Source organism: Entelurus aequoreus, linkage group LG04, assembly GCF_033978785.1.
Source record: "Entelurus aequoreus isolate RoL-2023_Sb linkage group LG04, RoL_Eaeq_v1.1, whole genome shotgun sequence".
NCBI lineage: Eukaryota > Metazoa > Chordata > Actinopteri > Syngnathiformes > Syngnathidae > Entelurus > Entelurus aequoreus.
In genome coordinates this window covers 37,534,962-37,553,013 of record NC_084734.1, presented here as the reverse complement: position 1 = coordinate 37,553,013, position 18,052 = coordinate 37,534,962, and positions in this window count along the sequence as shown.

The following is an 18,052-nucleotide window of genomic DNA, read 5'->3' as shown; positions in this document are numbered from 1 at the left end:
GTTATTCAAACATTTGCTCTAGCTGATGACTGACCTGTTATATAAAAATAAAAATACATTTTAAAATAATTGTCCAGGGTGTACCCCGCCTACCACCCGAATGCAGCTGAGATAGGCTCCAGCACCCCCCGCGAACCCAAAAGGGACAAGCTGTAGAAAATGGATGGATGGATGTATTAAACTATCTTCCTCCTTACTTACACAATGCATAGAAAGTAAAAAGCTGTGGCTCCCAATGTTTTATGACTTGCAGTTATGTTCCTACATATTTCCATCCATAGTGTGTTCTGAAATGCACATTGCACCAGTGGTGTGCCGTCAGGGCCAGCAAGGCCTTCTCTGCTGGCCTAACATAACCAGAAATCATGATCATAATTAAAGATACAATTATTTTTTTATTTACTTTCCATAAATATCTAAAAGTATTCATGTTCTCTTCATGTCATATTATGCTCCTTCCAGTGCTGTTGTTTTTAGTTTTAGTTTGTATCCAATCAGAATTCAGCTAGCTTATGTTGCCATGCTGTACCAAATCTGCCAGGGGCCTTCAAAATCACCAATGCAGGCGACTATGCACTGACAGTGTCCGGGCACATACCGTGACAGACAGTTGCGATAGCCAATCAGATCATGAGTTGTTGTCAGTAAGGCCTTCTAGATGGCCTAAGGTTGAATGTGACATTTACGCGTCCTGTGATTGGAAACTCATTGGGACTGTTTAGCAGATGAATTTGAGAACACATAGAGTTGAGAAACAGTTGCAATAGCCAATCAGATCACAAGTTGTTGACAGTAGCCTATCTAGGTAGGCTGATGTTAACGAGACTGTGATTGGATACTCACTTGTCATTCCAGTGAGTATCCATTCACAAGTTTCAATTTAGCAGGAAGCAGGAAGTGTTGCGCCGTAGCCAGGCCCGGATAGCAGAGAAGGGGAACAAAACGTTGATTAGGTGGCAGATATATATTTGCAAGGCCATTTTCAAGAAGGATATTTAAAGAGAAACTACATCTTGTGAGACAATGTCGGCCAACCCCGGAAGCTTGCTCAGCTGTTCTGGCGATGAAATGCTCGCCATTTCCACTCGAACAAGCCGACGACGAGGGGTACCACAAGCTTATACGGTGTCGAAAAGGTTGTATAAATTGTGAGTTCAAATATTTTATTTGTTCACTTTTAATATGTTTTTTGCTATTTTAATTTTGACAGAACCACATGAGATATGTTTTAATTGCTGATGCGTTTTAATTGCGCCAGAAAATAACCCGTTTTGTACACTGTTGATGTGGTTCAATACTCAGTAGGGCGTAAATGTGTTCCTGTATAATATTTCTCCAGCAATGGTCATGTGGTGACATAAATTATGGTATTTTGAGAGGTAAATATGAAGTCGGACATCGCTGAAGGCCTCAGTGGGAAACGCAAGGCCCGCCACTGCGTTGCACCTGTATTTAAATGTATTCATGTTTAACCTGTTTTACCCAAGAAAGTCATATTGAGATTAACAATCTATTTTGCAAGAAAGCCCTGCCACGTATTATTACACCAGTGTGGGAGGCACTGGGAGAAAATGTCTTGCTCAAAGACACGACGGCAGTAACTAGGATTCGTACCAGGAAATTAGGTTTCTGGACGACCGCTCTACCATCTGAGCCACACGCTTCACATGACATAGAAAAAATGCTTGGTTTCAGTTTAACAAAAACAGGTAGTGACCGTAGGAAAATACATCATTTGGGGAAAAATATCCCCTAAACTTCAGTTTATCTTCAGCTTCGGAGCTAATGTGTAATATATGATAGGAGTATTTTTTAGGGGCGCAGGCCACTGACAAATGATGCATCACTACAGCCGCATTTCCTTCACAAGAGTACAGTTTAGTTCGGTTGAGTAAACTCCTGAGGCACAAAAAAAATAGTTTTTTTTTTAGACTACCAATTGCAGTGTCAAGAACAATCACTTCCAAGTGTGGATATTGGAGTTCCATTCATCTCTCACTAAGTAGTGATGTGCGATACCACTAAAATTCAGGCTGGTATCGGCGATAAAGATACTTTGTGCAAATATACCTAATGTGTCTGCTAAAATGTAAGAGTTAATTGTTTTCAAATAATAACATATCTATCTTTAAAAAAAACAGTACATTTATGAGGAAAAAGAGCAAAAAATCTAAATGGAATTAGAAAAAGCTTACATTTATAAACTATGCATACATACATACATACATATATATATATATTTTTCTAATAATAAAAAAATATTAAAATTTGACTTTTCAGTATACAGCCCTTGGTGAAAAAGCTTTGGACACCCCAATCTAAAATATTAGAAGATCTCGAAACAAAAATAAAATATACTTAAAATTAGAGCTGTCAAAGTTAATAATGCATTAACTATACATTTCAATAACGGCACACATTTTTTAAAGGGCGATTAACGCTCACATGTCCATTTTGACCCTCCGGGAGTGCCGTAGCGGGGGTAACTTGGCTGTAGTTCACTTGTTATCCATGACCCACAAGCGAGCAGAAATGGACAAAGGAAAGTCTACCTTATTGAAATATCAGGTTTAAAGCCATGGCAAGGAGTTCTCCCGACGAGAAAGGACTCTTTTTCGCTGTGAGAAGAGGCGACATCCCTGCAGCGAACACCTGCTGCGTGCATAGTTCAGGTGGGTGGTGCTTCACTTAAGTGTTCAGATTACGGTTAATGTGCAGTGATAACATAACATTTAAATTGTTATTGTGACTGATTTAGTATGTACGATGACATCAAAACATGTCAGGACACTTTTTCAAACCAATCACACACTTTTCCAGCTTCCAAATAAAAGCCTCCAGTGACCCCATAAAGGGACAAGCGGTAGAAATTGGATGGGTGGATATTACAAAAACATCTTTGACAATGAAAGCGTCATCATAACAATCAACATTTTGTGTTATTTATGTGTGAAACTGTTATCTAAACATAAGAGTGTAGCTCCTCCTCTGAATGTAAGTGCTCCTAAAGTAGGAAATGAAATTCTGTATTTCTACAAACACAAAATCTGGCAAGACACCAACACACAGTAGGCATTTTTTTAAATTGTCATTAAATCATGTTTGTCCTTTTTGTGTTGAGCTGTTTAAAAAAGCATAATGTTTAATACACATTTATTTAAAGCAAATTAATTGTCCATTCATGGTGTTAAAACTCGACAATTATTTGTCTAAGGTACACTTATTAATGATGAAAAATTATATATATTAATTTTTAATTAACTATGAACAAAATGCAATTAATCGTAATTAAATATTTTAATCATTTGACATCTCTACTTAAAATATAAACAGAGTTTATATTTAGTTTTATTTAGGTAATTAAAAATATAATAATAGTAACTTATGAATTAATTAATAAATTAGAAAAAATACAACAACAATAATAAGGACTGTTAAATATGTAACTGAACATTAACATTTTGTACGGGCAGAATTTTTGACACACTAGGTTGTTCAGAATCAGACATACTTTCAGTTACACAATCATATTATTATTATTATCGTCATTTTTATTCTGTTCTTACATGGGGAAAAAAACAATAGTTAACATTTAAGAAGAGAAAAAAAAATCGTTATGTAATGAGAAAAAGCTGAAATGTTCTAACTAATAATAATAATAATATACTTAGTCACCTATGATACAAAACTGACACAATATCTGTTTTTAGCATTTTTTTAATAAAACATATCAATATGGCCCCCTGCATACTTTGATTTTTCAGTATGCGGCCCTTGTTGGAAAAGGTTTGGACACCCCTGAACTAAAGTATCGAAAGTATTGATGTTTTGACTTGAGAATCAATGTTAGAGCGTAAAGGTCTGGTATCGGTGGTATCGATAATTCAGTATTGATCTGCACATCACTATGACTAAGACTAGTGAGTTCCAAGGAACACTTATGTTAATTTTCAAGAGCTAATATGCTATCAAAGTTATGATTATTCAGTGAATCCATCATGCAGCCAACCAGTCATATCTGAAGGGTAAGCCTATGTGGTGTCTCCACCCACTGGTGACGCCCTCATGCGGCTGAAGCTTTAACTGCAGGGAAAGGATTTCTTCCCGGCAAAGCCAAGCAACAAGACAAAGAAAAGAGTTGAGGAGAAGAAGCCGGCTCAGCAATATGGATCTGGAGGTTATTGAAGACAAGAAAGTCTTCATCAGCACCTCAACGGCTGCCAATATCGCTGATTTATCAATACTGTGATGCACAATTTATGAAAAGAAAACGTCTCACTCTTCATTACCGCCATCCTCGTCACTTTCTCTGACGTATATCATCCTTGTCATTATGACTACACCAGACAAAGCCATCAGGGGCATTCCAGACAGAAATACCACAAATGCCAGGATCCTTCATTCCTGGTATTTTTCTATCACAAAGGGGCTAGAACAGACCCGGGCAAATTAAGGCCTGAGGGCCACATGCGGCCCGTTAAGCTTTTCAATCTGGCCCGCCGGACATTCCCAAATAATTTTTTGAGATCTTTAAGATGGAAACTGTAGCTGCCATTATGATGTGCAGTGATGTGTTCAAACTACAGTAAGTCTTGAACTATACAAAGTATTTCAATGGTTGGAATCTGCGCTTTTGCATTACATACTATTACTATGGTAATCTAATTAGTTACTGTGGTAATATAAGTCACAGCAGCTCAAATGAGGCACCAAGCAGTGTGGGTGGGTAGCGTTTCTACCAGTGGCGTGCGGTGAGGTTAATGTCTGGTGAGGCACGACTGCATCATCACAGTCAAATTTAAAAACATATGAACCTGCAGTGCAGGTGTACCTAATGTTGTGTCCCTACGGTCGTTCGCGGCTCCTGCAGCGCGAGCATTGTTGTTTTTGCACTTTTTGGCTTCTTGTTAAGTGACTTTTTTTGGGTGGATTCGGTCTTGCACGTGGAGGGTTTGGGTGTGGGCTTTGGTTGGTGTGGCCGCGGTGCTCCCGTCGGGCAGTGCATTCTGCGGCGGAGGTGCTTGGCACCAGGAGGCGGGGTTATGATACGAGCCTCACATAGTGTGTCTCCGCAGCAGATTTATGATTGCTCAGCACTAAAAATACGTTACACACATACAGTTGTTGACAAAATACACTGTACATTATATACCTCAGCTAACTAAACTATGGAAATGTATAATATAATTCATATAGCAATACGGGGTCACTGCACAGCAGGCCAGCAGTTAGCCGAGTCGCAATCCATGGTGAGGCACAAGTGCCTCAACTGGCTGCTGATCACCGCACCGTCTCTTCTCAGTATTTGAACGGCAAATGTGAAAATAAAAATAAAAATAATCTAAAACTGGTGAAGTTAAATGGAAAATAACTTTAGTATAATCACTGGATACATATAACAATTTAATACAATTTTTTTTCTTTTTCTTTTTTTTTTCTTTCCATGATGGCAGGTGAGGCCCCGCCTCCCCTGCCTCTAGTGACTGCACGCCACTGGTTTCCACAGAGTGTTTCCAGAGCGGCCAGCCTAAAATGCGGGTGTCAGGGACAGATGCGGAAGGAGAATTTTACAACAAAGTTCTAAAGCTTAGTGATATATCAGATTGTATGTGGGTTTTTTTTACCCTTCGCGTTCATATTTTTGTTGCGTTTCGCTTGGTTGTAAAATATGTCGATCGAGAGGGGGGGTGACGTTCATACTGTATGTTGTCAATACTCAGTGTTTTATCGTTAATATTGTAAATCCCACATTTTTTATTTTCATGTACATTCTGGGTGTTTCATCCAATAAAAAAACTTAAAATTCCATTCCGTTTAAGGTGGTCTGTCATAATGTTTTTAGCATTCAATCAGACTTTATTGTGATGTTTTGTAATAGTGTTCCTAAAAATAGATATACCGGCCCCCAGACACATTTTTTTCCTCTAAATTTAGCCCCTCGAGTCAAAATAATTTCCCAGGCCTGGGCTAGAATGTACCTGTAGGACATGTTTTTATTCATCAATTGCACAGTGGCCTGCGGTTCAACATCAACGTCAAGCAGACCATCCAATGACACAGGGAAACTGACGGAAGTACCCGCACCACCCCTCCTATCAAGTAGGTGGCACTACAAAACAGAATGGAAAATGGCCTCACTGTCTCTTGCCATGGTCCAGAACAGTTAGCCTTTTGTTGCTTAGCATGAAAGAATGATCCAGGTCACCTGGAAGGCTTAATTTAAAGCCAGAAGATAGTCCAAATAAAATGTTATTTTTGTTCACTTGTGAGTTCAAAGGTCACCGATGTTGGACCTGGGAGAGGGCCTACTGGCTCAGCAGCTCTGTTCCAGTTCAACCCAAAGGTTGATGTTGGGCTTCTTTCACACCAAACTCATCTAAGTGTGCCTTTACAGACCTACTTTGTACACTGGAAAATAAAAAGGGCCTTTTTCAAAGTGATCCCACAAATTTTGAAGCATACAATAATGTAAAAATGTCTTTAGCGGGAAATTGACTGCGTGGGTTCCCTCCGGGTACTCCGGCTTCCTCCCATCTCCAAAGACATGCACCTGGGGATAGATTGATTGGCAACACTAAAAATTGGCTCTAGTGTGTGAATGTGAGTGTGAATGTTGTCTGTCTATCTGTGTCGGCCCTGTGATGAGGTGGCGACTTGTCCAGGGTGTACCCCGCCTTCTGCCCTAGTGCAGCAGGGATAGGCTCCAGCCCCTGCGCAACCCCGAAAGGGACAAGTGGTAGAAAAAGGATGGATGGGATGGATAAATGGAACTGAAGTCTGGATTTTGCAAAAGATGACAATCCGCCTTTAACCTTTCATAGATTTTCACTGGGGTTGGGCATGTGACACACTATTCTCAGCTGAAACACTAGAGGCAGTGTTGTTTAATTCTCATGGACTATTTAGCTCGTTAGCATCCTTTGTTGCAAGCAAACAATGGCAATTAAAAATGGGTGCGACGATCTGTCACTTCATTTCTGTTTGTGATTCTTTGTTTTGTATTTACTTCCTATCAATGCTCTTATTTTGTTTCCATTTCCTGTTTGTCCAGCTGAGCGCTGTGTTTTTCCTTCACCTGCTGTTGATTGGCAGCCGGTCCACAACAGCTGCCATCAGCATGTTCCTATTCATGCGTGTCTCGCGCGCTCCTCAGTGCTCGAGGATTGATTTATGTTTGAATTGTTACATGCAAGACAGCTTACTCTCTGTTCATCCTATTAAAATCCTCTTACCCGAGCTCTGTCCTCCTGGTTCCTGCATCTTGGGGTCACAACAACTGCAGCTATGCAAGTTTGTGACAATGGGGTTGTTTTTTTCAATCGAATTCAATGACAGCTAATGTTAGTAGATACATTTTGCTAATCACTTTCATTTGTTGACCACACACAAAGGTAATGCACATGCATGTGTGTTACCAGTGGCGGGCCGTGCATTTTTCACCTAGGCCTTCAGTGATGTCCGACTTCAATGAGTACTTTTCAAAATACCATAATTTATGTCACCACATGACCATTGCTGGAGAAATACTATACTAAAACACATTTACGCACTACTGGGCATTGTACAAAACAGGTTATTTTCTGGCGCATTTAAAAATCAATAAACCGCATCAGCAATTCAAACATATCTTATGTGGTACTGTCCAATTTAAAATTGCAAAAAACATATTAAACGCGAAAAAATAAATAAATAAATAATTTTAACTCACAATTTGTAGCACCCATTCGACGGCGTATAAGCCAGTGGTACCCCTCGTCGATTCGAGTGGAAATGGCAGGCATTTCCCCATTTCATCGCCGACATTGTCTCACAAGATGTAGTTTCTCTTTAAATATCCTTCTTGAAAATGGCCTTGAAAATATATATCTGCCACCTAATCAACATTTTGTTCTCCTTCTTTGTGGGTCAACACTTCCTGCTTCCTGCTAAGTTGAAACTTAGCAGTAATGACAAGTGAGTATCCAATCACAGGCTTGTTAACATAAGGCTACCTACAGTAGATAGGCTACTGTCAACAACTTGTGATCTGATTGGCTATCGCAACTGTACGTCCCCGATCACTTACAGTGCACGGACGCCTGCATTCTTGATTCTGAAGGCCCTGAGCAGATTTGGTATAGCATGGCAACATAAGCTAGCTGAATTCTGATTGGATAAATACTCTAAACTAAAAACAACAGCGCTGGAATGAGCATAATATGAGATGAAGAGAATATGAATACTTTTAGATATTTAGGGAAAGTAAACAAAAAAATACTTTTGTCTTTAATTATGATCAGGATTTCTGGTTATGTTAGGCCAGCAGAGAAGGCCTTGCTGGCCCTGACGGCACACCACTGTGTGTTACGTACGGGCGTAGTTACATCATTAAGTGCTAAAAGCCTGAAGACTCCAGAAAGTTAGCGCCCTGTAAGAATTGATTAAAGGTTGCAAATAGGGTTGCGCAATTTAGATGGTATACAGTATAAATTATATAAATTGATAGAGCTTTTAATATCATCGACATATGGTGATAATACTTAGCTATGTCCCGCAAATTTGACAGTGACCAGCGAACAAAGGTCATGAGCCCATGAGTATACGTGCAAAGCAATGTATAGCGCCCTCGCCAACAGACTAGCATCTAATGTCCCTCAACAATGCAAAGCTGCTTCTAAATCCCTAATCCTTGCCTTCATGGCGGCAAAGAAACTGTGTTTCCTACAAGTAGCATTATTACTGCAGGACTAGAGGACAAGGAATAGCTACTGTATACATACCACACTACATACTGGAGGAGGATCCAAAAAAACATAGCAAGCTGCTAAGACAGAGCTCTTTAATGTACAAAAGGGATTGATACAAATATCGACAGTAATGATACCAGGTATAATATCTGTATATGTTTGATACTACACTACCAAATCGTTTTATGTCATTTTTGTTATTGTTTACAAAGTTACGCAATAGAAGCGATTACAAACTTTTGCTTTTGTTTAGGTATTTTGCACTTTATTATACAGTTTGAATGTAATAAAAGGGAATAAGGAAATAATTTCAATACTTAATTGAATAACTGTAATAAAAAATGTAATCATTCAATGTTTTTATTTTATTTTAAGTATCAGCGTTGGTATGGACTATACTTGTAATTACTTAGCATTGATCGATAGCCAAATTTGTAGTATTGCCCCAAACTAATGTAGAGTATCAAACTACAGAAGATAAGTTCAGTTCAGTTCAGTTTCAGTTTATTTCGAACATGCATACGATACAATGTAATGCAGCATACAATTCCAGTTGTTTCATTACAGCACATCCGAAAAGCAGTAGGAAGAAGCAGAGCTTATTTCATCCTACCCCTTTTCATACTGTAGCAATTTTATCAACAGAAGTATATGGATTTGCGTTACATCAGAAATTCACCAGCTTATTGCATACGTCAGCAACCAAATCAGGAGCCTTTTTAACTCGTTCTGAAATCGTTCTATTATCATTTATATGCCAAATTATATATTGTGATATATGTTGTTACTGCGGGAGGCTGCAATGTATATCGCAATTTAAATTTTAGGGATCTCCACCGTTTGATTCAGGTGTGTCTCAATGCTTTTGTACCTAAACTGGACCTCTTGTTCTACTTTTTAAATAATAAAAAGAAGGGAGGGGATTTTTTTTGTTCGCCTCTTCCAGAAGCCAAGTTAGATAAGCTTGTAGCCATCAGGCTTCTTTCCAAGGCACGAAGCACACATCTGCCCCTGGCAAGACCGGAAAAACTACACGCAAAAACCCACTTTTTGCCTAGGCTTTCTTGTTTTTAGCTGCTCTTTTTACAGTTTTAAATTAAGATTAATCGGGTGTGGGGGTGTTGATAAAGCCGGTGACTAATTATACAGCCACTGCTCCTCACTCTCCTTCTACACCTTTCTCTGCTTGTTTCTCAAACTAACTTCCCCGGGGCTATAAGCTGGAGCTCAGCCAGCCGCCACAAACACCGAGGGCATTATTAACATCTGCACGGACATAATGACAAGAAGGGAGAATGGGCAAAACACACAAAAAGGTTAAGCTGGACTCTTTCAGACAAGCTCATGGTGATTTCTGACACTTTCACGCCGAATCGACTCATTCAACATGTGTGAACCTTAATCGTATTACACACAAGTGTACTAACACTCAAAATGCCGTCCTGGTTTTCTTTTAGAGTCAGCAGGTAAAGCTGAATATCTTGTTGTTTTATATTTAATACAGAGGTGCAAGGATAACCCTTTTGATGTCAGGAACTCGCATAGCTGCAGTATTTGTGACTCCAAGATGCAGGAATCAGGAGGAAGGGGGGCAGGTAAGATGATTTTAATTCATAAAAAAAAACAAAGCAGTCTTGCATGTAGCAGTTCACAACATAAAGTCAATCTTCGAGCACTGAGGAGCGTGCGAGACAAGCATAAATAGAAACATGTTGATTAGCACCAGGTGTGGACCGCCTGCCAATCAACAGCAGGTGAGGGGAAAACAATGCTCGGTGGGACAAGCAGGAAATAGAACCAAAATAAGAGCAGTGATAGAAAATAAACACAAAACAAGGAAGCACAAACCGAAATGAAGTGGCATATCGTAACATCTTGTTGTCTATGCAGTGTTTTCCATGGTGTGCATTTCTCCTGGAATTCTGTCCAGCAACAAGCGGCCAATGGAATGTGAGCGGGAAACAAAAGAAAGAAAATGTTCAGTGTCAAGCGCTTTTCGTGTCGTTCTCGCCTGTGTCGGGTCCTAAATTGGCTGTCAAAGTGTACCAACTTGTTGGAATACTTCCTCAGACTTCTTCTGTCCAGGTGAGAGGCATGATTTATGATCTACAATAACTTTCAAGGAGCAGAGAGGCAAGAAAGTAACAGACCACTCGATGATGTAAACATAGGTACACACCAAAGTAATTACGCTGCCGCTATAAATAGTTTGTCTGCGTTAGCGCTAATAATAACTTTATCACTAATACTTGGTTATTATTCAAGTCACAAAATGTAAATTGTGTATTGTTGGCGCTTTTTGAATGGTTATTTATCGGATTTTATGGGCAAATTTGTCACATCGGGATCGCATTTTACTGCGGGCGTCGTTCTCCCAAGATGCAGACGAAACTCCGGACGAAGCATGCAGGTAAGAATATGATTTATTTGTCATAAATCGTACAAAATACTAAAATACAGGAAACAAACAAAAGAGACACGTGCCGATCGCACGGCGAGCTTAAGACAAAAACTTAGCACAGGAATCATGAGCCAGGAAACAAGAAATAAACCAACGTAACTGTTACATACAGCAAACAAGGAAGCCAGGCTTAGTGTGGCGAAAGACAGCACCCATGGCAACTAAAACAAACCCACGGGTGCACAAAACAGGAACTGAGGGAGTCCAAAACTAAACTCCACTCTTTCTTTGTCTCATTTTGTCCACCCAATGTTTTATACTGTGCGTGAATGCACAAAGGTGAGCTTTGTTGATGTTATTGACTTGTTGGAGTGCTAATCAGGCATATTTGGTCAGTGCATGACTGAAAGCTAATCAATGCCAACATGCTGTTTAGGCTAGCTGTATGTACATATTGCATCTTTATGCCTCATTTGTAGGTATACTTGAGCTTATTTAATTTCCTTTACTTTTATCCTCTTTGTATATAATTTAGTTTTGCATGTCTCATGACACATTACCTGTATGTAATATTGGCTGCATTTCAGATAGTTGTTTGTGTGTCATGTTGTTCCAGACCACAGCAAACATTACCTAGTTTGCCAAAAAAATTGAATAAATCCCTTAAAAGAAGACAGCCTGCTGTTTCCTTTAACTTGGGCACACACATCTATACATTTAGCTATCAAAAGCCAGTCATTTTTAATAAATAATACATTTCAACATTTCTGTCAACAAAGATTTGCATCAGCCTGCAACACATAGTCATTTTGATAGTAAGCTAATATAGCAACTTACGTCATTCATGTGTAGCCTTCATTATAGCATGGGTGTCAAACTCCGGCCCGCGGGCCAAATTTGGCCCGCCGTGTAATTTCACTTGGCCCTTGAGGCGATATTAAATTAACACTAAAGCTGGCCCGCCGATCCTCCCGGGAGTCTTCCAAACGCCAGCCAGCCAGACGAGTGCTGGCCCAGTCACATAATATTTCTAACATAACATGTTAGAAATATACGCCACACTGTGAATCCACACCAAATCAGAACCCTTTGCAGCACTAACTCTTCCGGGACTCTACAAGGTGTGTGTGTGTGGGGGAGAGGTTTGGTGGTAGCGGGGGTATATTTTGTAGCGTCCCGGAAGAGTTAGTGCTGCAAAGGATTCTGGGTATTTGTTCTGTTGTGTTTATGTTGTGTTACGGTGCGGATGTTCTCCCAAAATGTGTTTGTCATTGTTGTTTGGTGTGGATTCACAGTGTGGCGCATATTTCTAACAGTGTTAAAGTTTTTTATACTGGCACCCTCAGTGTAACCTGTATCGCTGTTGATGAAGTATGCGTTGCATTTGCTCGTGTGTGCGTACAGAAGCCGCACATATCTTGTGACTGGGTCTGAACGATGTTAGAATGGATGAAAAGCGGACGTGACGATAGCTCGCAGAGTACGTTAAAGGTTAATTTGCTCAACCTTGGCCCGCGGCTTTGTTCAGTTTTAAATTTTGGCCCACTCTGTATTTGAGTTTGACACGCTTGTTATAAGACATAAATGCAATTTTTTATTTTTTGCGGCTCCAGACAGATTTGTTTTTTGTATTTTTGGTCCAATATGGCTCTTTCAACGTTTTGGGTTGCCGACCCCAGGGTTAACCAAAGAATGTTAAAAATAAAAGTTCATTGTACAACATTGCAGGTACAGATATTAAAGGTTATAACGGTGACAGCTTGACCCTGGATCAGATTCTTTCAATTTCCATTGTTTCCAAGGGGAAAACTAGGAACAGGTTGTGTTTAATCTGCTGTGTGTTGCAAGGCGTGAAGAGGAGCGTCAGTGCCAGCAAACAATGCAGCGATAACAACGAGGGGTGTTCAATGCCGACAAGTTGCTTCCACATCAAAGCCCGGCGGTGATCTTCAGAGGACGGCGACCACAAGACGGAGAGTTATTGCAAAGAGAGTGGGCTAACATAAAGAGACGCAGTTAGCTGGACAGCAGGAGGGGGCGGGACTTAGAGAGCCCTGCCGCAATCAAGCCTCTGTCACCATCTGGACGCCATTTTAAAACCATCAGCTCTGGCTCCCAGCTCTTGTAAACAAGGGCGCGACCCCAAACACGCTGCCCTCACTAAACGGGCTCTTTTAAGCAGCTGCACACACCAGCCACCACAAAAATGGCTGATTATCGGAGCAACGACGAAAGCCAGACTGGCTAAAAAATTTTTTTACGATTAGTCCTTATTCAGCTATATCTGTATTGTTTTATATTCTTTTAGGTGCCGACAACCCTTAATTGTTGAACAACAAAAGACAAACGGGGATTACGAACTGCAGATTATGAATAATTAGGATGGACTTACATGGGTGTAAAACAAAGATAAAGAGATGGCGGGTTACAGTGAAATAGGCATGTCACGCGGTGTGTGAAGAGGGAGTGTATTCACTGTGTTTATGTGTCGCAGATGAAGAGGAAGAGTTGATCTGATGCAATGTCCACACACACACACACGCGCACACACACACACGCACACACACACACACACACACACACACACACACACACACACACACACACACACACACACCCACACACACACACACACACACACACACACACAAACAACTGCATGTTAGAGTTACTGGGATAATGATATGGAAATGGTATGCTAATGTTATGCTAATCCAGCAACAATATTCTGCCCACCGGGGACTTGGAGGAACCTGCCACAAACTCACACACACACACACACACACACGCACGCACACATTTTTTCTTGTATTTGTTACCTTCTTGAGACCTCCGAATAATGCCTAACTCTTTAGAACCACCCTTTCTAGATATATAAAGATTTCGATTTACAACATTAATAATATATACATACTATGCCAATATAAAAAAGCTTGTTGTGAAAAATTAGTTGGAATTTCACAAGAAAATAGTCACAGTTTTACAAGAAAAACGTAGAATTTTGGCAGTATTATAATAAAAGTCGTGATTTTACTCAACGCAAGTCAAAATTTGACGAGAAAACTGCACATTTTCTCCAGGGTGTACACCGCCTTCCACCCGCATGCAGCTGAGATAGGCTTCAGCACTCCCCGCGACCCCGAAAGGGACAAGCAGTAGAAAATGGATGGGTGAATGATAAAAATTGGAATTACACTCAATAACAGTCGCAACATTACAAGAAAAGCTTCAAATGTTGGTAATTTTATGAAAACAGTCATAATTTTACTCAACAAGTCACAATTTTATAAGAAAACTTTCAAATGTTGGCAATATTATGATAATAATCTGAATTTTACTTGGCAAAATTATGACAAAAGTCATGATTTTACTCAAAAAATGTCACTATTTTACGAGAACAACAAAAAAATGGCAATATTGTGATAAAAGTGGGAATTTTACATGACAAATGTCAACATTTTGCACTAAAAAGTAATAATTTCATATAAAAAAGTAATACTTTTACAAGAAAATATTGCAATATTACAGAAACAGAGAGAATATGACAAATTGTTCACAATTTTATAAGGAAAACGTCGACCTGTGAGAAAAAGACTGCTTTTAGTTAATGTATTTTATTAATTTTTTGTTTGTAATTGGTTTCTAATCTTCATTATTAAGTTATTACAGTATGTCTCTATATAATAATAATGGATTAGATTTAATATCACGCTTTTCTATATATATATATATATATATATATATATATATATATATATATATATATATATATATATATATACTTTTTTTTTCATTAATTTTGGCCAAAGGGGGCACATTTCAATTTCTAACACACACTTGTTATTACATATGTTGGCCAGAGGGGGAGCACTTTTAAAACCGACACACATTCAATTTTAAAAATCCCTCCTTTTTGTGACCACTGTAATTTTGCTAGATTTCACCACCAGGGGTGCAAATGAGACATTCTCTATTAGATGCAATGGTTTTCCGTATTGGGACCATGATTTCGGTCCTAACTTGTTCACCGGTCCTTATATGGAATGTACTATTCCTTGTTGATGTCTCAAGAAGGGTAGAAATACAAGAATGCACACACACACACACACACACACACACACACACACACACACACACACACACACACACACACACACACACACACACAGAAGCCAAGAAGAGTTGGCTGAGTTAATGTCAAAATATTGACAGTGGAAGGAAATATTGTGATGCAAACTTGTACAAATTGTGTAGGTTAAAAAATGTCCCAAGATTCAATGCAAGCTTTTGATCAGATTAATGAATTAAACATTCACAGGAGAATGTACAAGTGACAAAAAGAGGGACAAGAAAATACAGTGTATCAGTTTGTGAACTGTGATACTACAGTACTAAGCTTGAGTGCAACTATGTCCCCCCATTCTGGACAAACATCCACTATCAAGACACCATGGTTTAGATCGGGGCTTTTCAACCGGAACCGGATCCACAAATATTAGTTTAATCTATTTATCTGCTCAGTGGCCTTGTGGTTAGAGTGTCCGCCCTTAGATCGGTAGGTTGTGAGTTCAAACATTTGGAGTCTTTCTTACCTTCTACTGTATTTTTATGTAAAGTAGAGGCACTATCCTCATACATTGATAGATTACCTCTGTTTTGTCTGAAAGTCAAGTTTAGATTTTTATTTGATCTCAGATATATAATTCTCCTTTCCTATCTCAATTCGCCACATTCATTCATTCTGCAGCGCATTAAAACATTTTTCTTGCAACCAACAAAAAACAAACTCTGCCTTCTTTGCTGATAAAACACAGTCAAGTCAAGTCAAGTCAACTTTATTTATATAGCACGTTTATGACAGCTTTTAAATTGAACCAAAGTGCTTTACAGGTTAAAAATGCATAGAGGAAAAAAACTAAACAAACAAAGAACATAAACAATGAATGAGCTGAACAAGATAGTGCAAAAGCAATACGGTAAAAGGGGTCGAATAAAAAGTAAAAATTTGCTAAATAAAAATAAAAATAATAATAATAAAATTGCGACAAATTGAAAAATAAAACTAAAGCGAAGGGTTGGGGGGGGGTCTAGAAATGGTGGCCAAATGGGCGGACTCAGCTCAGGTAAAAATACTAATAATAAATATCTGCTTGACTTATGATTTCAAACCAAGATGTCCATCAAATTGTACATTGTATAAATGACAATAGATTTTATGGCAAAAACTGACAGCTGAGTTGACAAAATGTTACTGTAAAAATTCATTTACAGTAATATGTTGTAAAAACTACCTTGATTTTTAAGGTAAAATTGTGGCGACAGAGCTGTCAGTTTTTGTTTTTTTTTACTGCAAAATCTAAATATTGACTCTTACAATCCATCCATCTTTTACAATGCATGTAAAAAATACAATAATCAAATACAGAGGCTACTGTATAATGTTATAATTAGGTGAATTCCTATACACTTGTATTCATAAATTATTCACGGTTACAGACGGCCCTCTGAGGCAGCCAAAACTGCGATGTGGCCCTAAGTGAGTTGGACACCTCTAATATAGATGCAACGTGGAGAATTCCCTTCTCCGACAGCTATAGCCGAGACAACCCAGCGACCTGAGGAGCCATGTACCTGCACTGTTGGCCACTTTAGAGGAAGATGGAGGCAGTGCCATAGCAGATAAGCGCTGTTGGAGCACAAGCCTGTCAACGAGGCTAAAGGTGAAACCATGATTCTGATTCCATCTGTTCCATCGATCAATTTACAAAAAAAAAAAAGATCCTTCATTAGTAATGAGTACCTGTACATTTTAAATTTAAAATGTGTTTAATAAATGTATCAAGCATATTCAGGGCTTGAGCTTGAACTTTTATGCATTTTGCAAATGAAGAGAGATGAAGCAGGTCCTGGAGCGGACTCCAATCTAATAATTACAACTGCCACTTTTATTCCACATTATGATCCGAAATCATAGGAGAACGTTAATGTCAACCTAACATTTATTTTACTCATTTAATAGTCACAAAGTCGTGAATCAAAACAAAATCATTATGTTTATGCTTGTGAAATATACTCCATATCAGGGGTTTTTAACCTTTTTGACCTCGGGGCCCAACTTTTCCACTACAGCGGGACGCTTGGCCCACTCAAATATTAACACTGAATTAGTCATCTTTATCTTGATTTTAATCATATTCAATAATTATATCTAACCTACACACACAGTGTACAATTGTGTGAAATTATATGAAATCATGTGTTAATTACAAAGATTAGCAATTTTTTAACACATAATTCTTAGGCTTAGGTCAGGCTGATTAGAAAAATATGTTGTACTAAAATAAATAAACTGAAATCATAATTTATAACCTTTATTTAACCAAATAAGAAACCCATTGAGATCAAGATCTCTTTCACAAGGGTGACCTGGCCAAGAGGTCAACAGCACATGTCACAGAGCAGTTTAAAAAAAGTAATACATTAAGACATACATTTTAAAATATATAAAAGAGAACTGTAAAACAATAAAGATGTACACCTTTCAAAAACACAGGCACTGTGCAAAAGTCTCTTGCTGTCTGTCTGTAATGAATATTTTCTTAACTAAACTGTCAATACAATTAAAGTGCAAATTATAATACAGCTTCATCACTTTAGTCATAATTTGCGTGCTTAAAAACTTCTCTATGACTTTAACTCCAGACTTGGGTTGTCCTGATACCAATATTTTGGTACCAGTACCCATACCCAAATGTATTTCGATACTTTTCTAAATCAAAGGGGACCACAAAAAATGGCATTATTGGCTTTACTTTACCAAAAAAATCTTACGGTACATCAAACATATGTTTCTTATTGCAATCAAAGAACAATTTTGTCCTTAATTAAAATAGTGAACATACAAGACAATTTGTCCATTAGTAGT